The 14,629-nt window shown below is 46.9% G+C and overlaps 1 protein-coding gene across 3 annotated transcripts in view; it reads right to left on the bottom strand.

The window, feature by feature from the left end:
- The window catches only part of SMOX (spermine oxidase), a 61,769-nt gene that overhangs the window by 22,129 nt on the left and 25,011 nt on the right, over positions 1-14,629 (bottom strand). The gene's annotated exons all lie outside the window — the stretch shown is intronic.

The following is a 14,629-nucleotide window of genomic DNA, read 5'->3' as shown; positions in this document are numbered from 1 at the left end:
GCTTCTCTGGCAACCACAAAACACACACTTTGGGGCCTAAAGATCAAGGACTTGGTAGCTAGGCCTGGTTTTAAAAGCAAAGTAGCTCAGTATGGAACCAGAGGGCCTCTACACCCATGAGGCGTTTGGGGTGCACACCGATGAGGGGTGAGCTGGAAGCAGCAGTCGGAGGGGAGCCCGCAGGAGCCGTGCCAGGGAAGGGCTGGGGGGGGCACAAGAAGCACACCACAGCCGGGAAGAGTTTGTTGGCCTGGGACCCTGGCCTTTGATCACCCCCAGTGGGGGCTGGTGGCTTCAATGTCAGTGGGGTAATGAATCCGCTCTGGGTTTCAGTCAGAACTCTAAAGGAGCTATCCAGGTGAATCCGCTCTGGGTTTTAATCAGAACTCTAAAGGAGCTCTCCAACGTTCTGACTGAAACCCAGAGCAGATTCACTGTCCTACTGACATCAGAGCCACCAGCCTCCACTGACCACCACTCCCATCCAGAAAGCCCAGCAGCTAGCTGGAAAGGACTACAGAGGCCCAAGAAGAGAAAAGCTAGAAAGCCGTTAATACAGCCTTCCCCAGCCGGGCACAGTGCAGATGAGCTGAGCTATAGCTGGCTGGGGATTTGGGGAGTTACAGTCCAATACATCTCCAGGGCGCCAGGCTGGGAAAATCTGTTAACAGTGGAAAGATACAAGATGGATCAGACCAAAGGCCCACCCAATCCAGTATTCCGTCCCCACGGGGGCCAGCCAGATGCCCCCATGTGAAGTCCACAAAGCAGGACGTAAGTGCAGCTTCGCCCTCTCCTGCTCCTGTTCCCCGGCAACTGGTACTGACAGCGAATCTGCCTCTTGATACTGGGGGATCAGAACTAGGAGCCACTGATAGTCCTGGGTAAGGTGGCCACACGTCCTACTTGGTTTATTTATTTTATTTATAATAATACACCTGGTCTGTCTTCCCCACTATGCTGAGACGTACTGCATTGTTCTGTTATCATACTGATTTCTAAATTTCCATCTAGACATAGAAATAAACAGACACCTGTGCATCCTCTCCTGTCCTCCTCTTTGCTGATGCATTGCCTCTATTTTAGCCATGCATAAGTGGCCACCTACGGCAGCTTGTGGCCACATTTCCTTTTTAAGCATGTTTCCCCCTCTCCAGTTTGCTTGCCCTTTTGAGTATCGGGCATTATATTATGCTACAAATGTTTAATGCTATTTGTTTTCCCGCATGCATGTGTAGGGTAACATTCAAGGGGTCCCACCCCCACACTGCCCCAGCCAATGTGGGCTCCAGTCAAGTTTATTCAGAGTATCTCCTGCTATTTCATGTTGACAGCAGGATTGTACATCAAAGGGCAGGGGGAGACCAGCCACTCGTAAAACCGCCATGAATGTAACTGCCCATTCAGTCAGCTGCTGGGTCTCAGTTGGCTGCTGAGTTATCTCAGGTTTTATCTGGCTGGTTCTACAAAGTCACAAAGAAGCGGCTGTTTCCCCCCCCCCCTCTTCCTTAAGTGTCAGAGAATTAGGATGAGCCAGTTAAAAACTAGGAAGAAAGAGAGAAAACAACTGCCTTTGGGAAGTCTTAAAGCCACACCAGACATGATGCCATTCACGCAATTAGCAATAGCGTAAGTGGAGTGTCTGTTTTTTGAGTAAGCAGCAAGCACTTGGGGAGGAAGGCAATCTGGAGCAGGACCCTAGTGGTGGGGATAGCGGGGTGTTAACCTTTGCCCCTGTGGCTCCAATCCAGATCCCCCCTCCCCACTACCACTCTTTGCAGAGGAATGGAAGGTTCCATTGGAGCAAATGGGAGCTTTCCTTCACGTGTGGGGGGGTCCAGTTTAGGACTGAAGAGGGGGCAAAGGGTTAAAGTCCCCCTTCCCCCAACAGGGTCCCAATCTGGATGGAGCTTTCCATACCTGCTATTTACTTTTTTTTAATCGCAATTGATAATTGCATGTCTAGTCTGGGCCTTATTTATTTATTTACTTACTTACTTACTTACTTACTTACAATGTTTATATACCGCTCCACATCAAAAGATTTTATATACTGTCAGAGACCATCAAACTGCTTTTCCTCAAACAAAAAACATGAAAAACACTTCCTCTATAAAATGGCTCTCTCTATTCAGGGGGGCTCTTCATGCTAAAACAAAGCTGGGGGCAAGTGGGTTGCAATTCCATTCTGGAGGTATTTGTGGGGGCTGTTTTTATTTATTTATTTATTTATTCATTCATTCATTCATTCATTCATTCCTGTATTAGTTAGGATGGATTATTGAATAGTATTATATTACATTTAGTAAATTAATGGTTGAAGCACTGTCATTCTGTTACGCATTGCTTTATGATTGTTACTATTCCAGTTACTTGTTTGGGGCAAGAGGTTTTACAGAATGAATCATTACTGGCATTTGGGGGCCACCATGGGGAGGCGTTGGTTCTACATTCTCTCCTCACTACCTTTCCCACACCTAAGCCTCTCCTGTGAGATGCTAGAAGGAGGTGGAAGCATCAAACCAACACCTCCCAAAGAGGTTTCCTTGAGCAAGAGGCTGACAGCATCAATGTACCCACTTGTCAGGGTGGACACTGAGCCCATAGAATCCCAGAGTAGTTCTGATTCTGAGGAAGAGGAGTCGCTCCTGGGAGAGGAGCGCGCTCCTCTTTCTCAGGGCCAACTGCTGACGGAGATTCCTCCCACCGGCATTCCTAGCTTAGATAGCAGTCCTGGGAGTGACAGAGCGCGGGAAGCAGATTTGATGGATGCGCGCCGCCGCCGCAGAGAGCAGCGCCAAATGAAGGGCGCGGAAAAGAGGCGTAGTGCCCGGTTGGCGCGCAAACAACGGTTGCGCCCAGAGGATCCAAGGGAAAAGGGGAGGGACTCTCCCTAGCCCTTAAGTTCAGGGTCTGCCAGTGATTCCCTTTCAAATGGGGACCAACTGTTCCAACTTAGGGCATAGGTACTCTGCTGTTCATATCTAGTTGCTAACAGTAGAGTTGCTAAGTTGTAAAAGAGGAATAAAGCTTTGAAAATAATCCCTTTGTCTGTGTTTGGACTTGGCTACTGGATTAGACTGAGAGAGGCCTCCAAGGAGCCCTTGACACCACTCTTCCAACCAGCACACCTTCTTGTAAAGAGCTCCAATCTTTAACCAACAATGATCTAAAGAACATTTTTGGCCTTACTCTTCAGGAGTGGCACAAAACAAGGGACCCTTCAAGCAAAACACAGTTCATGAGCCACATGGCCTTCTGTTTTGCAGTTTGAAGCAGGCAGCACATACAGAGAGTCTAACAAAACCTGGTGGACTGTGTACACCAAGTCAAATGCAGCCCAAACACCATGTATGGTGGCCTACAAGCCATGTACAGTGGCTGCTTTGATGCTGGCTTGATGTGCCAAAAATCAAAAGAACGCACGCACACCATATTGAATTCTTCCAGCCAGACAACATAATTGTGCAAATCAATGTTTATCTCTTACATCAGCTTTCCCCAACCTGTTGCCATCCAGATGTGTGGGACTACAAATCCCATTATCAGCCAGCCAGCATTTCGAGGGCACCAGCTACCTTACATTTTGGGAAATGCCCATTTCCCCTGTATGAAAGCAACGGTTTGAAAATCCCTCGTCAGGACAAATGATGCAAATGGGTCTATTTTGCAGCCAACTTTCTCAGCTTAGATACCACCCTTTTGGGGTCTGCCACATGAATCCACAGGGGGAAGACAATTAAAATCCATGGCACCAAAAAAAAGGTTGAAACTTCTCAAACAAGCTAAATGGTATGTAACTAAGTTGATGGCAGTGCCTTAGAGCCAGCAGGGTTTCGGGATCACATTATATGGTGCACCAAGCTTGCAAAACAAAATGCGTAAGGGTGATATACTAACAGGAAATTTCTCGGCTCCTCTGCTGGAGGCTGGAATAACTTTCTTGTCCAAAAATCCGCCCAGCTGATCAGTTTTAAGAGTCAACAGAGCGCTGTGAGCCCTCTGAGGGGATGAGAAGATGTGGTGCAGTGGGAGTGGATGCCTGGTCTTGAGATACCTGTAGCCCAGTCAGTCCTGCAACTCATCACTGCATATCTATGTTTTGCTATGTTGTGGCAGTGAAACCTCCAACACCAACTGGCCGAGCACATGAGATGGCACGGAATGTTGTTCACAAATGTTGTTCATACGTTCCAAGTACTCAGGGAATAGCTGTCAGAATGTTTGTGTCAGCTTTTGTGAGGGAAGGGGATGTTGTCAGTTTCACTGGGATTAAGATCTCATGCAACCCTAACAACAGCGGTATATTTATTGATTTATTCATTACATTTCTATACCGCCCAGTAGCTGAAGCTGTCTGGCCGGTTCACAACAATTAAACCTAGAGGCAGGCCTAGGTCTGGGGAAAGGTCCCAGGTGGTAGACAAGGAGAGGAGAGACAATCTATTTCACAGTGATCCAAGTTGCCGGTAAGAAAATGTGCTCATTAAAAAAAAAGAGAGGTAGGGCACCACGGTGGGTACCAAGGAAGGTGTCTAAGGGCGCATTGGTGCCCCCAGGCATCACACTGCCTATCCCTGAGGTACAGGACAATGAACTGACAACCAGGAGCCTGAGGGAAGGGCAGTGAAGGAGGAGTGAGGAAAATGGCAACGGGGATAGGACATTGAGGTGGGGAAAGGATCTGTAGAAACCTCAGAGCCCTTAAGTCCAGAAAGGTGTGTGAATGTATTTGGGGGTGGAAGAGATAGACAGGAGTGTTAAGGAACCTGATGAAAAGGCAGGGTAGCTCAAAGTACCGATTCATTAATTCTCTAATCACTAATCTAATCTGACAAGAAAGGATGAAAAGTGTATGGGGGAGATCAATAAGGTGGTGGCTTTGATCAGCATTTGGCAAGTATTCACATGCAGAATGCCAATGAGTGGTTGTCTTAAGTTGCCCAAGCATCCGTCCTGCCATGTCCTTCCCCATCAGGCAATCCAACACCCAGTCACTTTGGGGGCTTTGGCCTCAGGGATAGAATGCAACCTGCTATGCCTTTACCTTGTGCCCAGATCAAGCCCTGAGATCCCTTTGGTGGTGCAAGAGGGAGGAAAAGAGCAGAGAGATAGACTCCCCCTCAGTGCCATGCCCTGCCCTTTCTCAGGTATGGGGTAACACTACATTGGGGAAAAGAGAGGAATTAAGACAGGGATGCTGAACCGCTTTCATCCTGAGGGCCAAATTCCATTTTTCATTTTGGAGAAACTCTCGGAGGCTGCATTCCAGTGGTGGGAAGGGCATAAGATCTGCCAGCGTATTTTAGCTGAATGCTGTTACTGCCAGTGACTCAGCCTTAGGAGAGGCATTTCAACCTTTGAGAATGGGGAAAACATGGCACAAAATCTGGGAAACCACTAAATAATTGGTGGTCGGTGAAAGGGGGTACTACCCTTTGGGGAACCCCAGAGGGCCAGATTAGAACCCCCAGCCTGAGGTGCTGCAGCCATGAACTACAGCAAATACTTTTCTCCTTCTCTCCACCCTGCTCTCACCATTCCATGGGCTCCCACTTATGCCCAATTTTCAAGAACCACATAAATACAGAAGGAAACCAGATCATGCCCTGCAGACACATCAGGCTTCTAAACTGCCACTTCTGCATTTTCCTGTATCAGCCAAATGCAACAGATTTGGGGTTATTTTGAAGACATTTTTTTCTATAGGCTACTTAGTTTCATCCAGATTTTGCCAACAAAGCTGGAAATAATGGAACAAAGTAGTAAGTACAAGTACTGAATAGGACCGTCAAGAGCTGACTTCAATAGCTAAACAAGCACTATGTCCCTGAGACAGCCTTGCTTGTCACAAAGAGATGCAGGCACCAAAAAGGATTGCTAAAACGAAAGCAGCACACAAGTACCATCAAAAGCCAAAGTGAAAGTGTGAACAAGATAGCTTGGAACACTAAATACTTCCAGTATCAAAGCCAACCTGCAGAAGAACCACGCCAGTCCAAGGCTGTGCTACTAATTACAGGTTTTTCAGGTTACATTAAAATTAATCTTGCAGCTTAAGTGATAGTCTCAAACTGAAAACCCAAAATTTAAAAGAGACGCTAAAAATGTGTTGGGGTGGTCCATACAGGTAGAACACATCTGCAGAAATGTTATATCAGAGGAAGGTGAGAAGCTCACTTCAGTAAGCAGGTGTACATCATACTTTCAATCATCCACTCGTCTGGTCACCCAAGACACAAAAGAATCACCTCCAGGTGACCAGGCAGGGAACTCTGTGCAACACGGGAGGAAGTTGGTTCTTTTTCCTTTTTTCTCATTTAGGCCTTCAATGACAAATAAAAATATGTGTAAGTAGGAGGGCTACTAACTTTTGTAAACTTATTTGCAGTTTGCTAAAAGGTACTGCAAGGCCTGGAGGAACTGTATGTCAATACAATTACTGAGTCACTACTCTGGCCCTTTATTCTCACCAACTTTATTCTCACCATGTAACAAGCAATATGAAGAGGCCCAGACCAAGCTGACTTTATCTTACTCACCATGATGAATCCTGAAATGAGAGCTGGGAACCTGAGAAGTCCAAATGGGAAATTGCTGGAGTGAGATCCACAAGTACACTGCATTCAGACCATGAGCACAACTCACTTCTATGATCCCTCTCTTCTTGAGAAATCAGAATTTCTAGAGCCCCATGCAGTGTCACCGAGCTGCCCTCTAAGGAAAGGAAAATAAAAAATTGCCCAGCTGGTCCCCAAGGGAGCATCAGGCATTCAGTCCAAGAGGTTGGGTGGGTGGTATGTGTGTTTTTAAAGGAGTGAGTGTGGAGAAAGGCCTGAGATGAAATACCTGTCTGTTTAAAAATGTACCTGGCACTTCCCCATAACACAGCAACCCACCTGTCACGTTTCAAGCATCTGCCATGCACAGAGGCTGGAACTGCCCCCTGGTAGTATCATCAACCAAGACTAGATTGGAAATCTCTCCCAGTTCTCACCTTTATTTCCATCTTCCTGGTGTGTGTGTGTGTGTGTGTGTGTGTGTGTGTTTGAACATTCCCTGTCCCAAGTGTCAAAACTCTGCCCCAGAGGTGTGCCTGCCCACAGCACTAGAGGTCTTCCTTGGCCTTCCAGCTCCTGAGATTACAACAGAGCCAGAGACTTTCAAGCCCCATCCTTAAGGGCTAGAAACTTGTTCTCTTTGTTCGGCTATTATTATCCATAGTGAATGCTAAGATTCTGAGGATGTTTGGGTACTTGTGGTGAGATCACTCAATTGCAAAATACACACAGCTTCGGGGGGGGGGGGGGGCGGGATGTAGTTTGTGGGATGGTGCCCCAGTGAGGGCGAGGCTTCTGCCTTATTCCATTGGCATTTCAGTGAACAGTTGCCTTTTCAACCATTGTTGCCTGCCCCAAAAACTTCCAGATGAGGAGAGCTGCAAAATGTAAACAAAACAAAGCAAGTGCAAGGGGGGGGGTCACATGCCCCCAAACAAAAACAAATGAAGGAATGCCCTCGCATCCACTTTACATCACTTCTGTTCAGGTTTCACCTGCCCAAATCCAAAAATGCACACTGAGCTATGCAATGACACACGCATCTTGCTCAGACAGGCTCAACCCGGGAGCAGCAAACTCCGCCCTACCCAGAGCTCTCCTTGGTGGGAGGGGGTGGAGGAGCCCTCTCCGCTACTCCACGTTCTCCTGTTGTGATCAAATTCCACACAACCCATTGGAATTAAAGCTCACGTTGTCTCTTTAGGCAAACAGAGCTGCTTGGGAGAGAACGCAGAACGCAGTGTGCTCTTTTCATCAATGGACAAGAAATTCCTGGAGAGGCACCCTTTTAAATGCTGCCTGCCAGCCTCCAGGAACAACAAACACACATTGTGCAATGGCTCCCAATTTCCCCCACTGGCTAATCAGCACTCCAAGAAGCACAGATCTCGGCCACCTGGTATTCTGAACTACAGCCTGCAACTCCTACCAGACAGAACGTGACACGCAGAACAGTTAGGTCTCTGCCTTTCGCCAGCCAGCCCACATGCTGGGGCTGCTCGCCACGTAGCTTAAAACTGACTGCTTAGGCTGACGTGTCCAGGAGGAAGGATAAGGAAATGGAGCTCCAATCATCAGGGCTGTGTGTACTTCATTCTAAAAAATAAATTTAAATTCTGCATCCAGGCTCTCCAATTCTGCACCACGACAATCCAAGTTCTGCAATCTGTATACATGACGCAGGTTTTGTGGTCTCTTTATTTATGCAATATATTTATTCGCCACCTTTCAAGCTGGTGCTCTTCCCAAGGTGCCTTACAATATACAACAGTAACATTCAATACCACATTATAAAAGTCCCTTAAATTTAAACAATTTTAAAATAAGAGTTAAAATAAAATTTAAAAGATCATTTCTAACAGCAGCAAATACCATAAAACCTTTTCAAATAAAAGCCAGACAACAAGTATGTTTTTAAAGCCCTCTTCAAAGCAGCCACAGATGGAGCCGGAAGTGTATCTCTTGGAAGGGAATTCCACAGGGTAGGGGCCACCAATTTACTGATCTTTGGCTAGGATCCAGCCACCTCAAAAAGTAGGGGAGGCTGAGAGGCAGTGACTTGCTCAAGGTTATATAGCAGGCATGCTGAACATTTTTCAGCCTGCACGCTTAATTCCAATTCGGAAAGGGTTTCAGGGGGGCACACTCCAACAGTGGGCGGAGCAAAGGGCATGGGCAGAGCCAAGGACACAGAAAAGGACACAAGGGGTTGGATTCAATGGTCCTGTAGGCCCCTTCCAACCCTACTATTCTATGATTCTATGAAAAGCGAGCAGGGCCAGATGTAATTCTTACCAGTTGGACATTTTCTCACCAAGCATAAAAAGCACAGCTCAGCTTTAAGCCAGTCTGCCCCAGTGTAACAGTTCTCATGCCTGCAAAAGCACAGCTCAATTCTATGTGTAGCATTTAAAGTTCAATTGCCTCTTAAATACCCTCTGAATGCTGATTGGAGATAACAGCAGAAGAAGGTGGCAGGCTGGATGAGGAACCCCTAGGGCTGCATCCGGCCCGTGGGCCAGAGGTTCCCCATTCCTGCTATATAGGCAGCTTTCTAGGTGAGCAGGGATTTCAACCTGGGCCTCATACATCCAAAACCACAACATTAATACTTGATGTGTGACGCAGGCAATGGTGCCGCTGCTCTCATTGGGGATGCTAACCTGGGCCAGGAGGGGACGTTATCTGCCTTTAAAAGGTTTACGGGTACAACAACAAATGCCTCTATTGATAAATGTGGTCTGGAGTCCATCTAGAAGATGTCCATCTACAGCTATAATTCTTTTTATAAATTTTATTATTATATATAAATTATAAACAATGGCATTTATATCCCACCATTCCTCCAAGGAACTCAAAACGGTGTACAGTTTTCCTCTCCTTCCCCCACCCTGCTCTTTATCCTCACAACATTCCTGTAAAGTAGGTTAGGCTGAGAGGTGTCAGCTGGCCTGAGATCACCCAACTGGGATTTGAACCTGGGTCTCCCTAGTCAAACATTCTCACCACTACACCATACTGGCTATAAAAATAGAAAATAAGGAGGGAACAAAAATTAGAGAACAAAAGGAGCTTGAAAAGTTCATCAACCCTGATCACGTTGCAGTGCACACATTCCAAAGCGGGTCACAGAATGCAAAGAATGCCGAAGCAGAAAAGCTAGCCGGGTGGGCAACAAAAGCAGTGGGGAACACAAGTGCAGAAAGGCAAGGCGGGGGAGGCTTCTGTGAACTGGGATTGTTCGCAGTTCACTCCAGAACCAGTTGCTTTGAGTTTAAATGCTGGATGTTAAAAAGGGAAAGTGGCTCACCGGTGGAGGGGGGTGTGATGTATACGTGCCCATCCACCCGCACATCTCTTTTGCAGAGTTAAAATCATTTCAAGTTCACACACAACCCAGGGTGTTCCTGGGCACTTAAAAAATTCAGGGTCCAATCTTTTTAATGGCATATAAGGTTATTTTTTCTAAGCTTAATTGCCATGCAGAGAAGGGTCTGCAGACTGCACCATGTAGGGAGAAGTTTAATCCTTCCCTCCTCAGCTACAATCCCCCTGCATGGGAAAAAGAAAAAAAAACTTCCACTGGCACCAATGGACACTTAAGGCTCTGGGAAATAGATCCGGAGCCATGGGAAATAGATCTGGGGCCATGGGAAATAGATCCGGAGCCATGGGAAATAGATCTGGGGCCATGGGAAATAGATCCGGAGCCATGGGAAATAGATACAGGGCCAGGGCCCTACACACCCAGGCCTAGCAACACCCCTGCACACAACATTAACATTATATAACAGTATAAGCAGCAATCTACTTTGACTGGCAACGGTTCTCTAAAATCTCAAGCAGAGAGGTCCTCCCAGCCTTGCTACCCAAGGTCCTTTAACTAGAGATGCCAGGGACTGAAATTATCCAGCGGCTGTTGCCCTTTTTCCCTATGTGGCAAAATGAACAAAAGCACAAACGAATTGGCGCAATATGAGAGACGAGCTAGATCTCATCAGCGTGTTGGTGCTGCCAGAAACTCCTCCCCAACGGCTTTGCAAGGGTGTTAAAGCAGCCTCTCCCGTTCATTTCAATAAGGCTTGAGGCAAGAGGATGTTCCAGTGGATCGCACCCAACTGGACAGATGTTTCCCACTCCGCCACCCAAAACTGTCCGCCTGTGCATCCACCTCACATCGGGTTGTGGCTGCAAGCAAGAAGAGGCAGGATCTTGCCACAACAATGTCAGGCAAACCGGCAGTTGGAGGCATGCCTGTGGCATGCCTGCGGGGATCCAAAAAATTACGCCCACCTATCACAAGCCTCAGTTTGCATAACACTTTCCTAGCAGTGTAGACAAGTATATTATGAGTAAACGGCCTACAAGCAGCTAACTGCTGCCAAATAATACGATGCTGGATAACCTTTATTTAAAAAACAATGAAAAACCACAGAGCTGCCACTGGGCTTTGGGCTGCAGATGCCTCCAGAGAAAACATGGGTTAAAAATCTGTAACAACAGCAGCAGCATCTTGCATAGAACTGCTCAGAGAAAGGAAATGGAACTGAGCCAAAACAAATTTGGACCCAGAAATTCTAGTTCTGTTCCTCTTCTGTGAATTCTGGTACCAAACATTCTCTAGATACTCAAATATTTGCAATATATATTTTGTCATCCACTGTTTGATTTCAGTATTTGACAGCTGACACGTAGTGGTGTGTCTTAAAATTCCAAACATACCCACAGGCTGAGAAAAAGCTGGAAAGGTGGTAATTTAGGTTAGCGTTGAGGCCCTTAGTCCAGGGATGGTAGTAACTGGGGACAGGGCCTTTTCTGTGCTGGCACCCTGTATTTGACAGCTGAGAACCTATGAGTTTTTCATATTGGATGCCTGCCAAAAACAATCAAAGAAGCCCACAAGGCTAAAGCATTCTAATTTGAAGTATCGAGGGAAGATTTCACACTCAAAAGATGGGATCTGAATTTTGGATTTACTGTCAAACTACTGAATAGGAGTTTGGGAACATTTCAATTAATTGAGTATGCGTGTTTCAGCTCTAAAGTCAAGAAAACAGACAACCAGGAGATTTGCCAGTATGGTGTAGCCGACAGTGTTGCGGCCACAGATACAGGATGGGTCTGCCTGCAGCATGCCCACCCCACAGGGGGGAACCAGCCTAAGTGGGCTTGTGGCAGATGGCACCATAAGAAGAGCCCTGCTGGATCAGACCCAGGTCCTAGATCTAATTCAACATCCTGCTTCACATGATAGACAACCAGCCTTATATAGCCATCATGACTAATAGCCATAGATCCGCCTTCCCATCCAGATGCGTTAGACTGCAATTCCCATCATTCTCAGCCACCCTTAGCCATGCTAGCTGGGAATGATGGGAGCTGTGGTCCAATGCATCTGGAGCCCTTTCTAGCAGATTAATCCAACCAGGCATGGATGACTCCAGCTTCTCGGGAGCCTTCACACAACTTTGCCTGAGAGGACAACCACAACAGTCCACGTAAGGCAGAGGGACATGAAAATCAAGAGAACATTGCTCATCACAGAAGATTTGGGGATGTGCGGCTTTGCAAGGTCAGCGAGAGCAGGAAACACCTTTGACCGGACCAGACCCCTACGTCAGGGGCGCTGACCCACTTTCTGCTCAAATTCCACTTCAGAGAAGCTCTCAGGCACCCATTCCAATGGTGGGAAGGATCAAATGCAAAAGGGGCAGGGCCAAAACACCAGCACATTTTAGCTTAAAGCTCATACTGCCAGTAACTAAGTCTTAGGAGAGACATTTCAACCGTTAAGAATGGTGGAGGGGGGGGGGGCAGGATGTGCTAAAGCCAGAAAACCACCAAACAAATGAACGGTCAAGGAAAGGGGGCATGGCCATGTGGCAGACCCCGGAGGGCTGCGTTTGGCTGTCAGGTGGTTCTGAGGTTCAAAACGGCTGCTACTTCAAGTGAGAATCAAGATTATTGAACTTGATTATTGATTACTGATCTATGAGGAGAGGCTGAAAGAACTGGGCATGTTTAGCCTTGAGAAGAGAAGATTGAGAGGGGATAGGACAGCGCTCTTCGAGTACTTGAAAGGTTGTCACAGACAGGAGGGCCAGGACCTCTTCTCGATCATCCCAGAGTGCAGGATACGGAATAATGGGCTCAAGTTCCAGGAAGTCAGATTCCGGCTGAACATCAGGAAAAACTTCCTGACTGTTAGAGCAATATGACAATGGAACCAATTACGTAAGGGGATAGTGGGCTCTCCCACACTGGAGGCATTCAAGATGAGGCTGGACAGCCATCTGTCAGGGGTGCTTTGACTTGGACTCCTGCATTGAGCAGGGGGTTGGACTTGATGGTCTTATAGGCCCCCTCCAACCCTATGATTCTATGATTCTAAGACGGCAGCAATGCCCTTTGCGGGATGCCCCTGGCAGACACCAACACGGCTGATCTCTGGCACCAGCCATGTAACCAGCCTCTCCCACCAGCATTCACTACTTCAGCAAGAAAATAACCCACATTTCAGACTAAAGGTCTATGGATATAAATTTGTTCCAAGCCTTGCAAGTTCTCACCATAGCTCTCCAACTAGTTTTACTGGCTGCCATGCCCCTAGAGTAAAATGAACTTGTTCATAGCTGATTCACAGCAAAGCCACTTTTAATTTTATTTCCCCCAAACCTAACAAACTTGTTGACAAGCACAAGTTTAACAAGCCACCAAGCGCATTGGCATATGGTCTGGCCACTTCCTATTATAGGAGCAGGATTGATTGCTACCATACAGGCAGAGCCTGTACCTGCCAAAGGGCATGTCTGAAACACTGCTCAGAACAAACAGAAGCATCCAAACCCTCAAATGAAGGCATGTTCTGCCAGGTAAGAGGCATGAATCACAGCCTCGGAGAACTCGGATAAAAGTCTGTCATCTGGTTTGCTCTGTAAAGCCCACTGATCTCAGACAGCAGCAACTCAGTGGCCCTCAAGCAAAGGAGCCTATGTCAGGGCCAACAACTGGGTATTCCTTCAGCTGGGGGGGGGGGGGGCTGGTTACCCAGCATCAAACATGGAGTTCATTATCACGTCTGACTGGGGATTAGGCAAGCAAGAGCTGCACAGACTTGACCAGCAGTCAAAGACCGCATTAATCAGTCAAGAGTGAGAAAAGGAAGTAACAAGAGAAGAGAAGAAACAGGGATGATTGGATCAAGCAAGACCAAACAAGTAGGCCTGGCTTATTTATTGTATTTATTAAAAGGCTCATATAAAATACATTTCTCTAGGAATTGTACAATGTAAAATGTAATAATTATGACACAAAAATACAAATACAATCCCAATAAAACAATATAAAACTAATGAACACACCAACATAGCATAAAATGTAAGACAAATACAAACAAAAACAAAACTCGACCATTGGGTGGGTATAAGAGTTAATCCCACTTCGCAGGGACTAAAATCTCAAATAGTAGAAGTGCTAAAATACTTCATAAGCCTGGGAGAACAGAGAAGTCTTAGCCAGGCGCTGAAAAGATAGCAATGTGGGCACCAGGCAAGCTTCCCTTAGAAGGGCTTTCCAGAGCTGAGGAGCCACCACTGAGAAAGCCCTGTTTCTTGTTGCCACCCTGAGCCTCAGAAGATCCACAAGGGGTTATATGTAGCTCTCAGCCAAAAGCTGGCCTTCAGTCAAAGCTTGGGACTGTCCTCCAAAATGGCACCCTTTCAGGTTGCCCAACAGGCTAAGGCCTACAGACCTGGAGAGTGTCACATTTCACTTGGGCCCCCTCTCCTGATGCACTCACACATACCAACAGAGAGGCTTCAGTCTCAGGCCTTTAATTCACTATCAACAGGTTCATTACAGATACAAATCCTTGAAGACTCTCAGGCTACAAAGGAAGGCCTCCAGGGGATTCAAATGGGAACACCCAGGTTGCCTGCAGTATGAAGTGAGGCTTGCTGGCTAAACTAACTAAGGGAGGGATGTCCCGCCCTTCCAGTGATGCTTCCCTACTTCGCCTCTCATGCATCGCTAACCGGGTCGACCATCTGAGCTTCACCCCTGACATTTCC

The sequence above is a fragment of the Heloderma suspectum genome, chromosome 5 (genome assembly GCF_057233095.1).
Source record: "Heloderma suspectum isolate Gila_16-S chromosome 5, 16-S_ref, whole genome shotgun sequence".
Taxonomy (NCBI): domain Eukaryota; kingdom Metazoa; phylum Chordata; class Lepidosauria; order Squamata; family Helodermatidae; genus Heloderma; species Heloderma suspectum.
The sequence above is the reverse complement of the archived record's forward strand: the minus strand, read 5'-3'. Positions and strand labels throughout refer to the sequence as shown.